At 40.9% G+C, this 16,868-nt stretch overlaps 1 long non-coding RNA gene across 1 annotated transcript in view; it reads left to right on the top strand.

Moving 5' to 3' along the window:
- The first annotated feature begins 778 nt into the window (after positions 1-778).
- LOC136862819 (uncharacterized) overlaps positions 779-16,868 on the top strand; it is a 427,778-nt gene continuing 411,688 nt past the window's right edge. Inside the window, exon 1 of the long non-coding RNA XR_010859067.2 lies at positions 779-979. This is a non-coding gene — a long non-coding RNA (uncharacterized lncRNA). The remainder of the gene's footprint in view (positions 980-16,868) is intronic.

Genomic DNA, 16,868 nt, shown 5'->3' on the forward strand with positions numbered 1-16,868 from the left:
ATTTAATATATATAGATGTGTATATTCAGTCCTCAGCGCGAAGGCTGGTTGAATCCTCAACATCTCCACCATCAGCTGTTATAGATGGCCTAGGCATCACTGAAGAGGCGCACTAGGGAAATGACGAGTGAGGTAGTTTCCCGTTGCTTTCCTCACCGAGCCAGAAGTTGATATTAGATATCTGTCTGCCAAGCCCACTGAAGTGCATGCAACAACCGACGCTATGAGCAATATTTTCACACCATTCATAACAGGGACTGGCTGCATAAAGAATGGCATTACTAGCATCGCTCATACCTCAGTCACTTTCATACTGTCAAAGCCAAGGATAAGACAGAGACAGATCATTGAAAGTAACGAAATTGCTCAAGCCTATACCAGAAGACTTAGTGCACTATAAACACTAGGTCCCGCCAGCAAAGGCCAATATTATTAATGATAATACATGGCATATTCTAATAAAATATCAGGTTTCAAATCGGACAATTATTTCTTTTCGGAGACGCGTAATGCCGGCTGGAAGTTGACTGTTTCAAAAATATTATGTTAGGCCTACTGCAGACTTACTGTACCTCAATACGATACTTGGCAAGTATTTCCTGTTAACAATATATATTAAAATATAAGTTTAGAGAAGAGTAAGTTTAGAGAAGAGTTGCATATCCTTCATAGTTTATTCACATCAATATTGCGCAAAGGATGGAAATGTTGGTGACGTAATCAGACAAATCGACTTCATAGCGTAACCGTTTCATAGACCTAGAGGTGGAGCGGCGGTGGAAGGGTGAGTAATTATCGGAGAGGGAATCACTCCAGGTAACTTTACTGCAGGTGCGAGGGCTGAGTCCATTTCCCTCCCCGCTTGCCCGACGTGGACAGGTGAAGTTGGCAGACGAGGTGAATTTACAGGTAGCATTCAGCTATCAGTGGGCAGCCCAGAAACAACGGAGCAGCGGTGACCGTAATCAGCCTTGAAATCGTACGTATTTTCAAATGATCTCCACAGAATATCTTACTAACAAACTTTATATTGCTGATAATTTATAGTGAGCTGGTAGAGTTTAAGTGTTGCTCGTCACGTGCTTCTTTATTACTGTAACATAATGAGCAATGCTTCTTTAGTCCGTGGGATTTTGCGTGACTCATCTAGGAAGCTAACCTGTCTGCATTAAGTCAGGTTAAACTGGTTATAATACTCTTGTTGTGACGGTGTTCCTACTTTTGGGGTACATCCTAATATTGTCACTCAGTGACATTTTTCCAGTAAAATTGTAAGGCTGATGTTTCATGTTAGATTTTAGATCACTTGCTCTTCATTTAAATAATTACTTCATTTCCTTGATTATAGTTTAACACTGGCGATACTTTATCAAGAACAAAAAAGCACGAGCTGATATTTCGGTGTTAATTGAAATACGCTTAAATGTATTCCTACTTTTTCATTATTGCCGGTTCTCTGGGTAGCTTCTATTTCGGATTGTTATTGAAATTAACTACTTGGTCTTAGTTTAGGAAATCAGCCTTGGACACGTTATTTTAATGTGGATGGTTGTTTTTACCAGCTTTGCTTAAAAAATAAAATGCATTAGGTATGGTGAATTATTTATTCTCTAATGTTTTTACACAACCAAGTGACATTAAATATTACGAAGGATTTGTTCTTTCAATTTTTGTAATTGTTGTTATGTCTGTGTTGTAAGGTGGTAAATTCACGTTTATCGAACCCATGCTCTCTCTATTTCCGCTTTTTTTTAAAGCACTGGTTTCAAGGAACAATTGCATGTACAACTTTACTGTGAAAGTGTATTACTAGCTGTGACATATGGCGACCAGTTAGTCTTGCAGGTTTGAAAACTTATAACTAAAGTACTTGTTACAGATTTCATTATGAATAAACGTCACTGCAATCAAATTGAATAATGAGGAAGGGTATAGTGATAGAAAAGGAAGTTCGCAAGTTGGCAACAAGGGCTGGGCTGCTTGGATTTGTATTCAAGGGTCGTGACCGAGGCAGCGAGTCCAGAGAAAGGCTTAAGTGCTTAGAATACCAAATGCTTTAGTGACTGAGTGTGGACATACTCAGGAAAATTCTCTTTCCCAGCTCATTTGTCATTTATAGGGAAATGCAGATCACTTGTTAACTTGATTAACAAATCTTATGATACATGACTGGGCAAGTTAACAGAGATTTCCTTTCCATTTGAGTAAAAAATATCCTAATTAAACTGTGAAATGATTAAGATATACCTTTCCAAAAACAAAGTGTGCACCAATTTCTTAGGGTTACCCTAATTATCTTAAGTTACAAATTATTTAAAGTCGTGCAGTGTGTTTATCCATAAGTACCGAGTCCTTTACATTATTACGTAGACTGTACCGCAATCATACCGTATTTTATAGTTTTCGAGCATTCAAATTTAGTGCCGTTGAAGTGATTGAAAGAACTACGTACATGTATGTGCGTAAGGATCTCCAAGTTATTAACATAATAAAGATAGCCCTACAAATAATATTTAAACATAATTTTTAAATACTAATTAGTAATTACTATACTGACACAGTAGTAACATAGTATAATTGTTGAGATACCTAGTTTCATTTGTACCTTTTTAAAATGGATGTTTTGTAACAGCTTGTTTCATTAGGGATTGTTCTATGTTTCGTATCTTTCAAATTATTCACAAGTGTTAAATTTAACACGTCCTTTGTATCATTAACTAAGTTATATGTGGTTCTTAGTATAAAAATAAACTGTATTTTTTTGGGCCGATGACCTTAGATGTTAGGCCCCTTTAAACAACAAGCAGGAACTGTATTTTCTCGTACGCTTAATTATATTAGTCGGCAAATTAAGTTTTCATTTTTCAGTAGAAACGCAAGCAAGCTTGAGCTTTATTTGACTATTGCTTTCGTGATCATAGCCAGAAGACCTTCAGTTTTACGTGGAATCCGAAGCACAGGGATGGTACTTCTTATTTCAAAGCGTCGGCATTCGTTGGCCGGTATTCGAACCGCAGTTCTCTTAATGAGAAGCCAGGGGTGATGCCACTCAGTTACCACGCCCCCCTTTTCAGTAGAGAATTGATATTGAAAAGATAATTTACTTACTGTACGAAGTTGATACACAATTATTTTTAATAATTATGAATACATTTGGTTATTTCGGAAATGTATAGGCTACGTAAAATGTGTTCGCTATTTTTGTAATTAAGAGTAATTAGAAGTGGTAGGTTGTAAGGCGACGGTCTTTATATGCTGGTCCTCAGTTCATAACGTTTGCACATATTTTCAGGTGGGTGTGGCATACAGTAAAGTATGCAAACTCCTTTAAGTCTGACAACAGTAACATGGGTTCCTGATTCGGTAATACGAACATGGAAAATCTTCGGTAAAAGGAAAATTCTCGTATTTTGTAAAGTAAACTGTTGTTGGTATTAGTATCATAACACCACCGATATTGTGGAATATTAAGTAAATTTGTGAAAATGGTTATGTTTCAAAATGCTGGGACTGAACTTTAATTAAGGCCACGATCGCTTCCTTCCCACTCCTAGTCCTTTCCTATTCCATCGTCACCATAAGACCTATCTGTGTCGGTGCGACGTCAAGTAGATTGTAAAAAAATAAATTCAGATTCCAAAACGTTTTAAACATTTAGCCATGGGGTGGGATGTGTTCATTAAAATAATCCGTAATTATGTATTTATGAAAATGTACGGTATGTATGTATACTTGTACCTAGATACTGATAAGAATTAAAAGACTGAAATCTAACTTACTCCTCCCTCGTGGAAAACGTCCGTGCAGAATTGCCTGACGAATTGAGTAAAATGTTGCTCATTTTATGATAATAATAATAATAATAATAATAATAATAATAATAATAATAATAATAATAGTTTTACGTCAACCGAGCTCGATAGCTGCAGTCGTTTAAGTGCGGCCAGTATCCAGTATTCGGGAGATAGTAGGTTCGAACCCCACTGTCGACAGCCCTGAAGATGGTTTTCCGTGGTTTCCCATTTTCACACCGGGCAAATGCTGGGACTGTACCTTAATTAATGCCACGACCACTTCCTTCCCACTCCTAGCCCTTTCCTGTCCCATCGTCGCCATAAGACCTATCTGTGTCGGTGCGACGTAAAGCAACTAGCAAAAAAAAGTTTTACGTCACGTCATGATCCTAACAGTCTTAATTGAACTGGGGAAGAAGAATTCTCTAACATACCAGAAGCCGTCGATACAGAATGGTCGCATTTAAACAACCTCAGATGCCACTGATTTCAGTCGAGATCGAATCCTTTACCTTTAAGACAGAAGGCCGATGACTGACTGCACCACTGAAACCATTTGTTTCGTTATGAAGCTATTTGATTATTAACAAATGTTCAATAATATGGAATTGAATACATTATTACTTTTATGAACCTCCTATTTGAGCTAAGTTCAACAATGATCTAAATGCTGCTTTACCAAAGTAATTGTTGCCGTTCTAGGAAAATAGATGATACCATAAAGTAGAATGGAGTTTCAACAGTCTAATTAATCTATTAACTGCTATAGTCACCATTTGGGGATTATTGTGATACATAGATCTGGAGAAGAAACGGAGAAGGCTGAACAATACCTTCCTCAGAGATCACAAGCCTCAGAACTAAGAGTGTAAAGAGTATAATATTCAAGGATTTTGTTTTGTTTCATATATTATTTATTATACAATCTTCCTGCAACAGCTGCAGGTTGCCCAAGGACAAAGGGTACCTTAACAACAATAATGGATATATTAGATAACGAGATCGTACGAGGTACAGCATTTTGTTTCCACAACTTGAACTAATTTCCTATTGCTGTGACAGGTGCTTTTAAATTGATCCCCATTTAGAAGATATTTATTCAAAATATGTACTTGGCATTATTTTTCTGGCTACTAGATGCTTTGGAAAACTTAGGAAATAGTTTAAATTACAGGAAGAAAACTTGACAGTTAATGGATTAAACTATCGATTGAGAGTTGAACAGCATGCAGCGAATTTACATCCATCGACCTTCTAGCCCATAGTTCACGGTGGAGTTAGGCAGCTGTAGCATTTGGATATATAACGTTAGAATCCCATTGTTGATATGGCATTTTTTTCTTTTTTTTACCACGTTTTTCACATTCATATATATGTTGACTCAGTTTCCCAGGAATTCTTTCCCAGTCCTGGGTTTAAATTATTATAATTGCGCGTAGCGCCCATACACATTAATCAGAAACAGATTGAGACACAGCTGGGCTGAATGATACAGCCGGTTAGAGTACTGGGCTTTCAGAGCCCAAGATTGCGGGTTCGATCCTGGCTCAGTCCGGTGGTATTTGGAGGTACTCAAATACGTCGGCGTTGTGTCGTTAGATGTACCAGCATGTAAAAGAACTCCTGTGGGACGAAGTTCCGACACCTCGGCGTCTTCGAATATTGACTAAATAGTTAGTGGGACGAAACACCAACGCATTTGTATTAGATTTAGATACAGCTTACACTCGCGGGCGAACAGTGGACTTACAAAGTCGGCAGACGTGCGGCCCAGTTTTAGGCCTTTGTAGTGCACCTCATCCACCTCTGAGCTTTTTAGTGCGTCATACATTTCGATAAGCAGAGGTGCATGGCCCCTTTGACAAGCACTGCTATCGTGCCTCGGTTTAAGCGAACGAAACTAAACCAAACCCTCATGGCGCTACAGCCCTGACGGGCTACCAACCGACCGCTGCTCAGCCCGAAGGCCTGCAGATTACGAGATGATGCGTGATGCGTGGTTAAAACGACGAATCCTTTAGACCGAAATTCTTGGCTTTCTAGACCGGGGTAGCTGTCTTACCATCTGATAACTCCACCATTGAGTATACTTGAGAGAAGTTCCACCTCTTCAATACTATAAAAGGTGGAATGTCTCTCATATATACTTAGCACTGTCAATACAATAGCCTCTGTTGGCTCAGGCGGCAGCGCGCCGACCTCTCACCGCTGGGTTTCGTGGTTCATATTCCGGTCACTCCATGTTAGATTTGTGCTGGACAATGCGGACGCGGGACAGATTTTTCTTCGGGTACTCCGGTTTTCCCTGTCATATTTCATTCCATCAACACTCTCCAGTATTATTTAATCTATCATTCATTAATCATTGCCCCAGAGGAGTGCGACAGGCTTCGGCAGCCGGCACAATTCCTATCTTCGCCGCTAGATGGAGGCTTCATTCATTCCATTCCTGACCCAGTCGAATTACTGGAAACAGGCTGTGGATTTTCACTGTCAATACAGCCTTATGACATCTATATTTTGTGTCACTGAGTTATACTAGGGTTTTGTTAGTTGCAGTATTTCCCATTGAGCCAAGTCTTTATGAGACAAAAATTGTATTTTTTATGTCGGTGTTATCTATAATAATAATAATAATAATAATAATAATAATAATAATAATAATAATAGCGTATGGCCTCCGGAGAGGCCTGGTGCAGGTCTTTTTCTAGTAGACGGCCTATTAGGCGACCTGCATGTCTGTGTAGATGAGGGCCCTACCTAGGATGATTTCTAATGTTGAATACGCCACACACACCCAGCCCCCGAGCCATCGGAATTAACCAATTAAGGTTAAAATCGCCGACCCGACCGGGAATCGAACCCGGGACCCTCTGAACCGAAGGCCAGTACGCTGACCATTCAGCCAATGAGTCGGACGGTGTTATCTATGACAAACAAGGATAAAATCGGGACAATTTCTCCAAAAGTGGTACATTAGCTATCCTGCCAGACGTTCCTGGGGTGGGGGACATTGAGTAAAATATCGGGACTGTCCTGCCAAAATAAGGCGAATGGTCACATTATCCTTACCGCGCAGCTAACTAACTTGATGCCAGACTTTACGCCGTCGTTAGTGTAGGGGTTACTATAGTAGCTTCCTATTCTGCCACGAATTCTTTACTGGTTCGTAGGTCTGAGGGAAGCCTTGGGAACTCAGCTAAGAAAAATATCCGCGAAGTGCCTAACAGATATTGGTATAATCTTGAATAACATGAAATATTCATCTGTATATCAGTGTTCAGTATAATATAATAAAATACTCCATGTAAGAAGATTAAAAATCTCACTATCGGCTATCCCAGAGTTGATTTGTCGGGCTGAGTGGCACCGACGGTTGAGGCGCTGGCCTTCTGACCCGAACTTGGCAGCTTCGATCCTGGCTTAGTCGAAGGTGCTCATATACGTCAGCCTCGTGTCGGTAGATTTACTGGAACGTAAAAGAACTACTGCGAGATAAAATTCCGGCATACTGGCGTTCCCAAAAACTGTAAAAAGTAGTTATTGGGACGTAAAGCCAATAACATTATTTTTTATTAGAATTGGTTTGTTTCCCACTTCACTCCCTGGTGAATGACAGGTTCGTACATACCATGCAAAACACAGTAACTTCCTCCTCAAGTAATTGCAGATACACACTTCAGTACACACAATGCAGCTATACAGGTTTTCAGAGAGATTTTGCAAGCACTAAGTACACTATGATTATAGTCATATTGCCCCAAGCCCCTTATCATAAAGCAACAGCAACTACATGTCGTGGGTTAGTATTTGTGAATAGAGTCAGACGTATGAACATGGCACGTAATAAAATATAACTCCGCTGGTTTCAAAAAGATGCGTATGTATGTATGTATGCATGCCTATCCCTAGTTTCGTTCCATGATGCGGGGTTGGGAATGAAGCAGGATGAAATTATTTTCAAGTTTTACGGCCGGATGCCCTTCCTGACACCAGCCTCAGTTGAGGAGCTAATTCATATTAAATGAATGATGGTGAATGAAATAGGGTAAGGAGGTGGGAGGAATCCGCTGTGGTCTATGAACAGGAACTGCTCCGCCTTTGCCTTGAAGCGAAAATGGGAAACCACAAAAAAAAATTTAAAATCTCAGGACAGCCGACGGTGGGAACCCGCTCGTCTCCCGAATGCAGAGCTTGACTCCATAGTCGTATTAAATACGCGCGACCACTCCACTCGGTCAAAAATGTTTTTATAAATGTAGGTCTATAATAATTGTTATAGAGACTGCTAAATGAGTCCCCTTCAAGTGGCATCTAAAGTACAAGACTCATCTTAAAAATATCTTAAGATATATTCTTATGCCTATGGCCATTTCAATCAATCAATCAATCAATCAATCAATCACTACTGATCTGCATTTAGGGCAGTCGCCCAGGTGGCAGATACCCTATCTGTTGTTTTCCAAGCCATTTCTTAAATGATTGCAAAGAAATTGGAAATTTATTGAACATCTCCGGTAAGTTGTTCCAATCCCTAACTCCCCTTCCTGTATGTATGTTGGGTATTCAGTCCGAAGGCTGGTTGGATTCTCAACAGGTTCACCATTAACTGTCATAGATGGCCTAGGTGTCACTGAAGAGGCGTACTAGGGAAATGAGGAGTGAGGTAGTTTCCCGTTGCTTTCCACACCGAGGAGCCAGAAGTTGCTATTGCAAATCAGTCTGCCAAGCCCACTGAAATGCCTGCACCAACCGACCCTATGAGCGACATTTTCACACCATTCATAGCAGGGACTGGCTGCATAAGGAATGGCATTACTAGCATCACTCATACCTCAGCCACTTTCATATTGTCAAAGCCAAGGATGAGACTGAGACAGGTCAATGAAAGTAACAATTTTATTCTAGCCCATACCAGAAGACATAGCGCACTGTAAATACTACATCTTGCCAGCAAAGGCATCTCCCCTTCCTATAAACGAATATTTTCCCCAATTTGTCCTCTTGAATTCCAACTTTATCTTCATATTGTGATCTTTCATACTTTTAAAGACACCACTCAAACTTATTCGTCTAATGTCATTCCACGCCATCTCTCCAATGACAGCTCTGAACATACCAATTGGTCGAGCAGTGTCTCCTTTTTCCCAAGTCCTCCCAGCCCAAACATTGCAACATTTTTGTAACGCTACTCTTTTGTCGGAAATCACCCAGAACAAATCCAGCTGCATTTCTTTGGATTTTTTCCAGTTCTTGAATCAAGTAATCCTGGTGAGGATCCCATACACTGGAACCATACTCTAGTTGGGGTCTTACCAGAGACATATATGGCCTCTCCTTTACATCCTTACTACAACCCCTAAATACCCTCATAACCATGTGCAGAGATCTGTATCCTTTATTTACAATCATATTTATGTGATTACCCCAACGAAGATCGTTCGTTATTTATAGACCTAGGTACGTACAATGATCCCAAAAGGGAACTTTCACCCCATCAACGCAGTAATTAAAACTGAGAGGACTTTTCCTATTTCTGGAACTCACAACCTGACTTAACCCCGTTTATCATCATACCATTGCCTACTGTTCATCTCACAATATTATCAATTTCATTTTGCAGTTGCTCACAATCTTGTAACTTCTTTATTACTCTGTACAGAATAACATCATCTGCAAAAAAGCCTTATCTCTGATTCCACTTCTTTACACATATCATTGATATACTGTATATAAGAAAACATAAATGTCCAATAATACTGCCTTGAGGAATTCCCCTCTTAATTTTTACAGGGACAGATAAAGCTTCGCCTACTCTAATTCTCTAACGTGGCCACCCATTCAGTCACTCTTTTGTCAAGTCCAATCACTCGTTTTTGCCAGTAGTCTCCCATGATCTACCCTATCAAATGCCTTAGATCATTCGCGATACAGTCCATTTGACCTCCTGAACCCAGGATATCTGCTGCTATATCTTGCTGGAATCCTACACAAGTTGAGCTTCAGTGAAATAACCTTTCCTAAATCCGAACTGCCTTCTATCAAACCAGTTATTAATTTCGCAAACATGTCTGATATAATCAGAAAGAATGCTTTCCCAAAGCTTACATGCAATGCATGTCAATTTGACTGGCCTATCATTTTCAGCTTTATGTCTATTACCCTTTCCTTTACACTCAGGGGCTACTATAGCAACTCTCCAACTCTCTCGTGTTGATGATGCAGTAATGTTGCATTTGTCTCTTGGCACAGGCCAGGGTAAAATGTAGCTTCCACCCAAGTCCCAGTCTTATTGAAGGCTGTGTAAGTATGGAAGCTGCATAGGTATGGATGTTGCTGAGTAATGACACACGAAGCACAGCTAGTGTTTCTGAGAATTATGAAAGGTGCCAATCATAGGGCTGGTCGTGTAATGGCAAACTATCCCACTCCTCTTCTTGCCTAGTACGGCTCATTTTGGCGCCGCTATATGTTTTTGCGGTTTTTCATATAACCGCATAGCCCGGCTGAGTGGGTCAGGCGGTTGAGGTGCTGGCCTTCTGACACCAACTTGGCAGATCCGGTGGTATTTCAATTGCTCATATACATTAGCCTCGTGTCGGTAAATTTACTGGCACGTAAAATAACTCCTGCGGGACTATATTTCGGCACCTCGGCATCTCGGTAAACCGTACAAGTAGGTAGTGGGACGTAAAGGAAAATAACATTTTTATATCCGCATAACCTTTGGTGGTGCTATTTGAGGATCCTACCAGCCTTCGGGCTGATGACCAAACAAACAACACGCACAAAGGTATACTCACTGGTTATCATTTATAATCTGATTGTTGTTAATGAAGTGCCATATTGTTGCGAAGTTCTGCCCTTTTCCCCACCCTCACTTGTTATTGCGCCAATGAACTGAAGAAAGGAAGCTCGAGTTGATTTAACCGCCGATAGCTAAACAAAAGATGTGTATTGTTGGAGTTGCTCTTTCTACACCCTGCCCGAAGGGCACTTAGAAAGTAGTAGCTTTTGACTGTGACCTCAGGCTGAGTCACGTGGCAAGCACAAAGGACCTATTTCATTTCCTGTGCAGCAAGGTGCCGTCTTTTCACAGGCGAGGCTCGTGGAGGGGGAGAGAATAGGGACAGTAACTGCTCACTCCTTAAGAGGTAGGTGTGTGTGTGTGAAAAGAATGGTTAAGAACCGCATTAAATGTTAATCAACAAATTATTCGTCCGGCTCCTTGACTGAATGATCAGCGTAGTGGTCTTCCGGTCGGAGGGTCCCGGGTTCCGTTCTCGACAGGGTCAATTATTTTAATCTTAATCTTGGCTTGGGGACTGGGTATTTGTGCTGTCCTTAACATCTCTGCGCCTGGTAAACCACACACAAATGATTTAAAGGAACTACTGCACGTGTATGAATGTACGAGGAAGTGAGTAAATGACAAATTGATAGAATGAAAGGAAGTATGTGAGCCCAGGAATAAGTGAATGAACGGGTGATAGAAATTGATCAGACAATTGGTTGCTTGAGACAATGAATAAGTAGTGAGAAATTATATACAGGGTGGTCGGAAACAACGTGAACCGTGTACAAATATAATTCGATATGTCGCGCCGTTATCATTTTTTATCAGCTGCTGAATTTAGTCAATCAGATTGTTTTGCGGGTGAATTCAAGTGGGTTTTGCGAGGCGTGGCTTAAGACCAGGTGGAGAGCCAGGACGAGAAATCACCATCAAACACAAACACACTGTGGCTTTCAGCCGGTGTCACCGTAGAGCACGATCCTTTCAGCTCCAAGGTCTATGTTCAGACCCCTCCCCTGGCGACGTGTGTTTCTTCGACTGGTGCTCTCTAGCCAGCCACATGCAGATTTAGGAACACTACCTCGCACAGCCCATTTGAATTCGCCCGCGAAGCGATGTGATTGGTAACTTCAGCAGCTGATAAAATGCCAACGGTGTGAGATATCGAAATATGTTTTTCAAATTATTCATCAGTATGTCCAACTCTCTAACCGTCATAAATACCCCATTAACGTCGTTTCCGACCATCCTGTATATACACATTATTTATTTGCTTACAGTATTTAATTATTTATTTATCTACTTATTTATTTATTTGTTCATTCGATCATTTTAGTAAACAATGTAAATATTTTGAATAAAATATAATTACAAGAACTGGTCTAGAAATCGTTGCATATGCAGCCACGATGTCAGAGTTCTCCAAAGTGAAGAATTGGCGACATTGGTCCTCATAATAAGACATTCGAGAAGCTATAATTTTTTTTCTAATTGCTTTACGTCGCACCGACATAGATAGGTCTTATGGCGACGATGGGGTAGGAAAGGCCTAGGAGTGGGAAGGAAGTGGCCGTGGCCTTAATTAAGGTAGCCTACAGCCCCAGCATTTGCCTGGTGTGAAAATGGAAAGCCACGGAAAACCATCTTCAGGGCTGCCGACAGTGGGGTTCGAACCCACTATCTCTCGGATGCGAGCTCACACATGCGCGCCCCTAACCGCACGGCCAACTCACCCGGTAGCTTTAATTTGGATTTGTTGAAATACCCATTGTAGTTATGCAGGAATTAGAAATGTCCATAATTTTTAGTTTTGTATTTACAACATGAAGTGTAATCCAAACATTTCCGATGAGGCTTCAAGGTTTCTCAGTAGTCGGTGATTACTCATCAACTGTGTTCGCCCTTCATAAACTTAGTAGTGAAGTTATTTAGTTTGCTCCACGATAGGAATGGAAGTAAGCACCAGTCGGAAACCCGCTCTTCGAATCCTGACAGTGACTGCCTGATAGTAATTCCTTCGAGATTTTTTTACTCATACTCGAGGAGAATACTGAAGTGTGCCTTTCTCCAGTTCCAGAGCGTCTGCCTCATTCCAAAGCTCAATTCATATCACGCCGTACCCACTAGTACAAATCTCGTTACGATACCCGTTATTTCGGACAGTTTCTGTGGTTGTCATTGAACATGTTTAATGACAAAACATGTCGAAAGTCCGTAATTTAAAACAACAGTAACACTTTCCACACTAGCTAGACTTAAGACGTGTTGAAATCCAGCTCGTTTGACACTGCCACAGAGGTAGGGAAAGGGTCATTTTGTGATCGATACTCGTGCAGTTATTGGTTTTTTAATTACATTTCCTTCGTAACAATGAACGCTAAGGCACTTCGCATGAGAGGACCAAGCAATCGGAAGACGACAATGGAACATTTTGCAGTATCCTGACTGTAGTATCTCTTTAGATTTTAACCCACTTCAGAATGATGATGATGATGATGATGATGATGATGATGATGATGATGCCTTGTTTCATGTTTAAGGGAACGTAACCCATTCCTAGATCCTATCAAACCGAGCTCGATAGCTGCATTCGCTTAAGTGCGGCCAGTATCCAGTATTCGGGAGATAGTGGGTTCGAACCCCACTGTCGGCAGCCCTGAAGATGGTTTTCCGTGGTTTCCCATTTTCACACCAGGCAAATGCTGGGGCTGTACCTTAATTAAGTCCACGGCCGCTTCTTCCCACTCCTAGCCCTTTCCTGTCCCATCGTCGCCATAAGACCTATCTGTGTCGATGCGACGTAAAGCAAGTAGCAAAAAATAAAAAAGATCCTATCAACGAACACATATTCCAAGAAACACTAAAAACACAGCTCGTCAAATTGCTTGTATTTTTTTCTTATATCCTTTACGTCGCACCGACACAAATAGGTCTTATGTCGACGATGGGATAGGAAAGGCCTGGAACGGTAAGGAAGCGGACGTGGACTTAATATTAAGTTACAGCCCCAGCATATGCCTGGCGTGAAAATGGAAAACCACGGAAAACCATCTTCAGGGCTGCCGACAGTGGGGTTCGAACTCACTATCTCCTGGATGCAAGCTCACAGCTGCGCGCCCTTAACCGCGCGGCTAACTCGCCCGGTAGAGCACTTTAAAGTGCACAAGGTACACAAGTGTGATTGCCAAGAAGCAACTACACGAACAACACCTATAACCTTCCTGGAAAAGTTATTGTTCATGTAAGGAAATTCAGTTCTAAACGTCTTTAAACGTTCCAGGGAAAGTTAAGAGTATAGTGCAGCAGAAGTAAACAAGACGTTTAATATTTGATTTGTAAAATTGATTTTTTAACATGTATAATATTAATGGAAATACGAAATAATGAAGCTATACCTGACTTAGGAGCTGATTATCCCAGACCACTAAGAAGTCGTCATCAATAACATAGTCTTCGTCATCATGCCCAGTTTCGGCTTCCTTCATGTTCAAAATTAATTTATGACCACCGTGAACACAACATTTCCTTTTCATGGTATAAATACGCTTCCAACTTATTGTACTTAAAGATGTTATCATTCAACTTTCTTCACTCTCGAAAGTGTCCGGCTCCATGGCTAAATGGTTAGCGTGCTGGCCTTTGGCCACAGGGGTCCTGGGTTCGATTCCCGGCAGAGTCGGGAATTTTAACCTTAATTGGTTAATTTCTCTGGCACGGGGGCTGGGTGTATGTCTCATCTTCATCATTATTTCATCCTCATCACGACACGCAGGTCGCCTACGGGTGTCAAATCAAAAGACCTGCATCTGGCGAGCCGAACTTGTCCTCGGACACTCCCGGCACTAAAAGCCATACGCCATTCCATTTCACTCTCGAAAGTAATTATATACTAAAAATGAGGCTAAGGCTAATATCTGGACTGAAGTGGTTTGAACCTGAATGTAACTCTTTGAATGCTATAAAGTAGCATGTGTTTATTTCCTTTATTATGAATGTTTAACAGTACTTACACGACTTTTGTAATGTATTTTCAAATGTTAATTCACATTAAAAGTTTGCGGGCCAGACCCTTTAATTATTTATGTAAGAAATGCTTAGCTTTGTGCACAACTTTTCACAGAAATAATTTGACTTTTATCTTGAGTGCGATCTTCGAATATTATCGAATATAATCACTCATTGGTATGAATGGAAGTTGAATCATCCCACTCAGTTTTACTAAACTGTAGTTTGCTTTACCGTTCTCATTTCACTGTCAGAAATTAGTACTTCACGCAGTGCTGCTTAAGAACGAAGGCCTGAATAGGATACCATGTTTGACGATGGCTAGGCCATTGCCTCATTCAAGGCATGCGTCATATTTGCTGAAGCACGCATTTGTCGACGAAGACTTCGTGGTGCAATACAATGCATGCCAGAGAAATTTCATCATCGCTTTAAGTACATAATTTCGGAAGACGCCAAATTTCGTGTTCACTTCATGACTTGGTGATTTCTCCAATGTACATCTGGGATAATAAAAAAAAGCAAGCAAGCAAGCGAGGTGTTACAGTACCTGTGTGTGACTGTTGATATCGTGATCAGAGTCACGGTACCTCTAGTTTTACGTGAAATCCGAAACATCAGGACGTGACTCTTCATTTCAAAAATCCCACATGCATTGGCTCTGGGATAATGCTGTTTTACTAGGTCACTCAACACTGATACTGCAACAACAACAACAACAACAACAACAACAACAACAAAAATAATTGTCATGTCCACCGTTGTGGTCTATCTGTTTGCAATTTCTTGCCCGATCGACCTGGATTCGAGTCTCGACACTGCCACTTATTTAAGACTGGTTTGCGGGACAGGAACGGAGTGCACTTAATCTTCAGGTAGCTCATTTGACAAGAGAATTGTGTAAAAATATCACTGTCGTATCCTGCACGTGGTTGTCGGTGTTTTCCCTCTTCAGTTTCGGTCGAATACCAGGATGGCGTAGCCAGATCCCTCGGTGCACCCGGATTAATACATAGTACATAGACCACGGCCACTTCCATTTCATTTCTAGCCTCAATAACAAACCAACCCACTAGTTAAGATACCACAGCCGTATAGGCTGTCCTATATACTTCGTACTCCCTTAGCATGCAAATGTTTTTGGACTAGATGCCCCAGACCTTAAGTGGAGCAATAGCTATATCGCATATAATTTGCAGCTGTGCCGTCTCAGAAGTCTTCATCAAACTGATGTAAACTATACTAATCTTCTCCATTGTTCCATTTTTCCTTCCGAAGTATGTTCTGTAAAAGGCGTGATACGTTTTTCTATCGTTGTTTCTTTACGAATATATTTTTTAAAATTCTGTGAGTTGGTTGAAGTATATTTTTGTTTCTCGTCATCTAGGATTATCTAGGCAGAAAGCAGTGGTGTCATATCAGGTGGAGGTGTTAAGTACCGGTAGGGACTGGAAATATGTCGACCACATAATCTATATATATAAAATAACTTGTCCTGACTGACTGACGGACTGACTGACTGATTGACTGATTGACTGATTCATCATCGCCGAGCCAAAACTACTGGGCATAAAGGAATGAAATTTTGAGGGTACATTTACATTACAATGTAGGTGCTCGCTAAGGGAGGATTTTTGGATATTCCGTCGCTAAGGGGGTGAAAAGGGGGTGAATTTTTAAAATGAGTATATCTATATCTCGAAACTTTAATTTGGTATTTAGATTCTCCATTAAAAATAAAGAAACACGCATTTTTTGTTTTCGGAAAATCCCACTAGGAGGGGTAATAATAATTTCGTGTGGCTATTTTTAGCCGAGTGCAGCCCTTGTAAGGCAGACCCTCCGATGAGGGTGGGCGGCATCTGCCATGTCTAGGTAACTGCGTGTTATTGTGGTGGAGGATAGTGTTATGTGTGGTGTGTGAGTTGCAGGGATGTTGGGGACAGCACAAACACCCAGCCCCCGGGCCATTGGAATTAACCAATGAAGGTTAAAATCCCCGACCCGGCCGGGAATCGAACCCGGGACCCTCTGAACCGAAGGCCAGTACGCTGACCATTCAGCTAACGAGTCGGACACTAGGAGGGGTGAAAAAGGGTGAAAATGGGTTGAGTGCCTTTAATGAGGATACTTATATCTCAGAAACTGATGATATTACAGACCTGAAAATTGGTATTTAGAATCTCCTCTCAAAATAAAGAAACACTTTTTTTTTTTTTTTTGGAAAATCCAATTAATGGGGGTTAAACCGGAGTGAAAAATGATGTGAATTT

The sequence above is a fragment of the Anabrus simplex genome, chromosome 2 (genome assembly GCF_040414725.1).
Source record: "Anabrus simplex isolate iqAnaSimp1 chromosome 2, ASM4041472v1, whole genome shotgun sequence".
Lineage (NCBI taxonomy): Eukaryota > Metazoa > Arthropoda > Insecta > Orthoptera > Tettigoniidae > Anabrus > Anabrus simplex.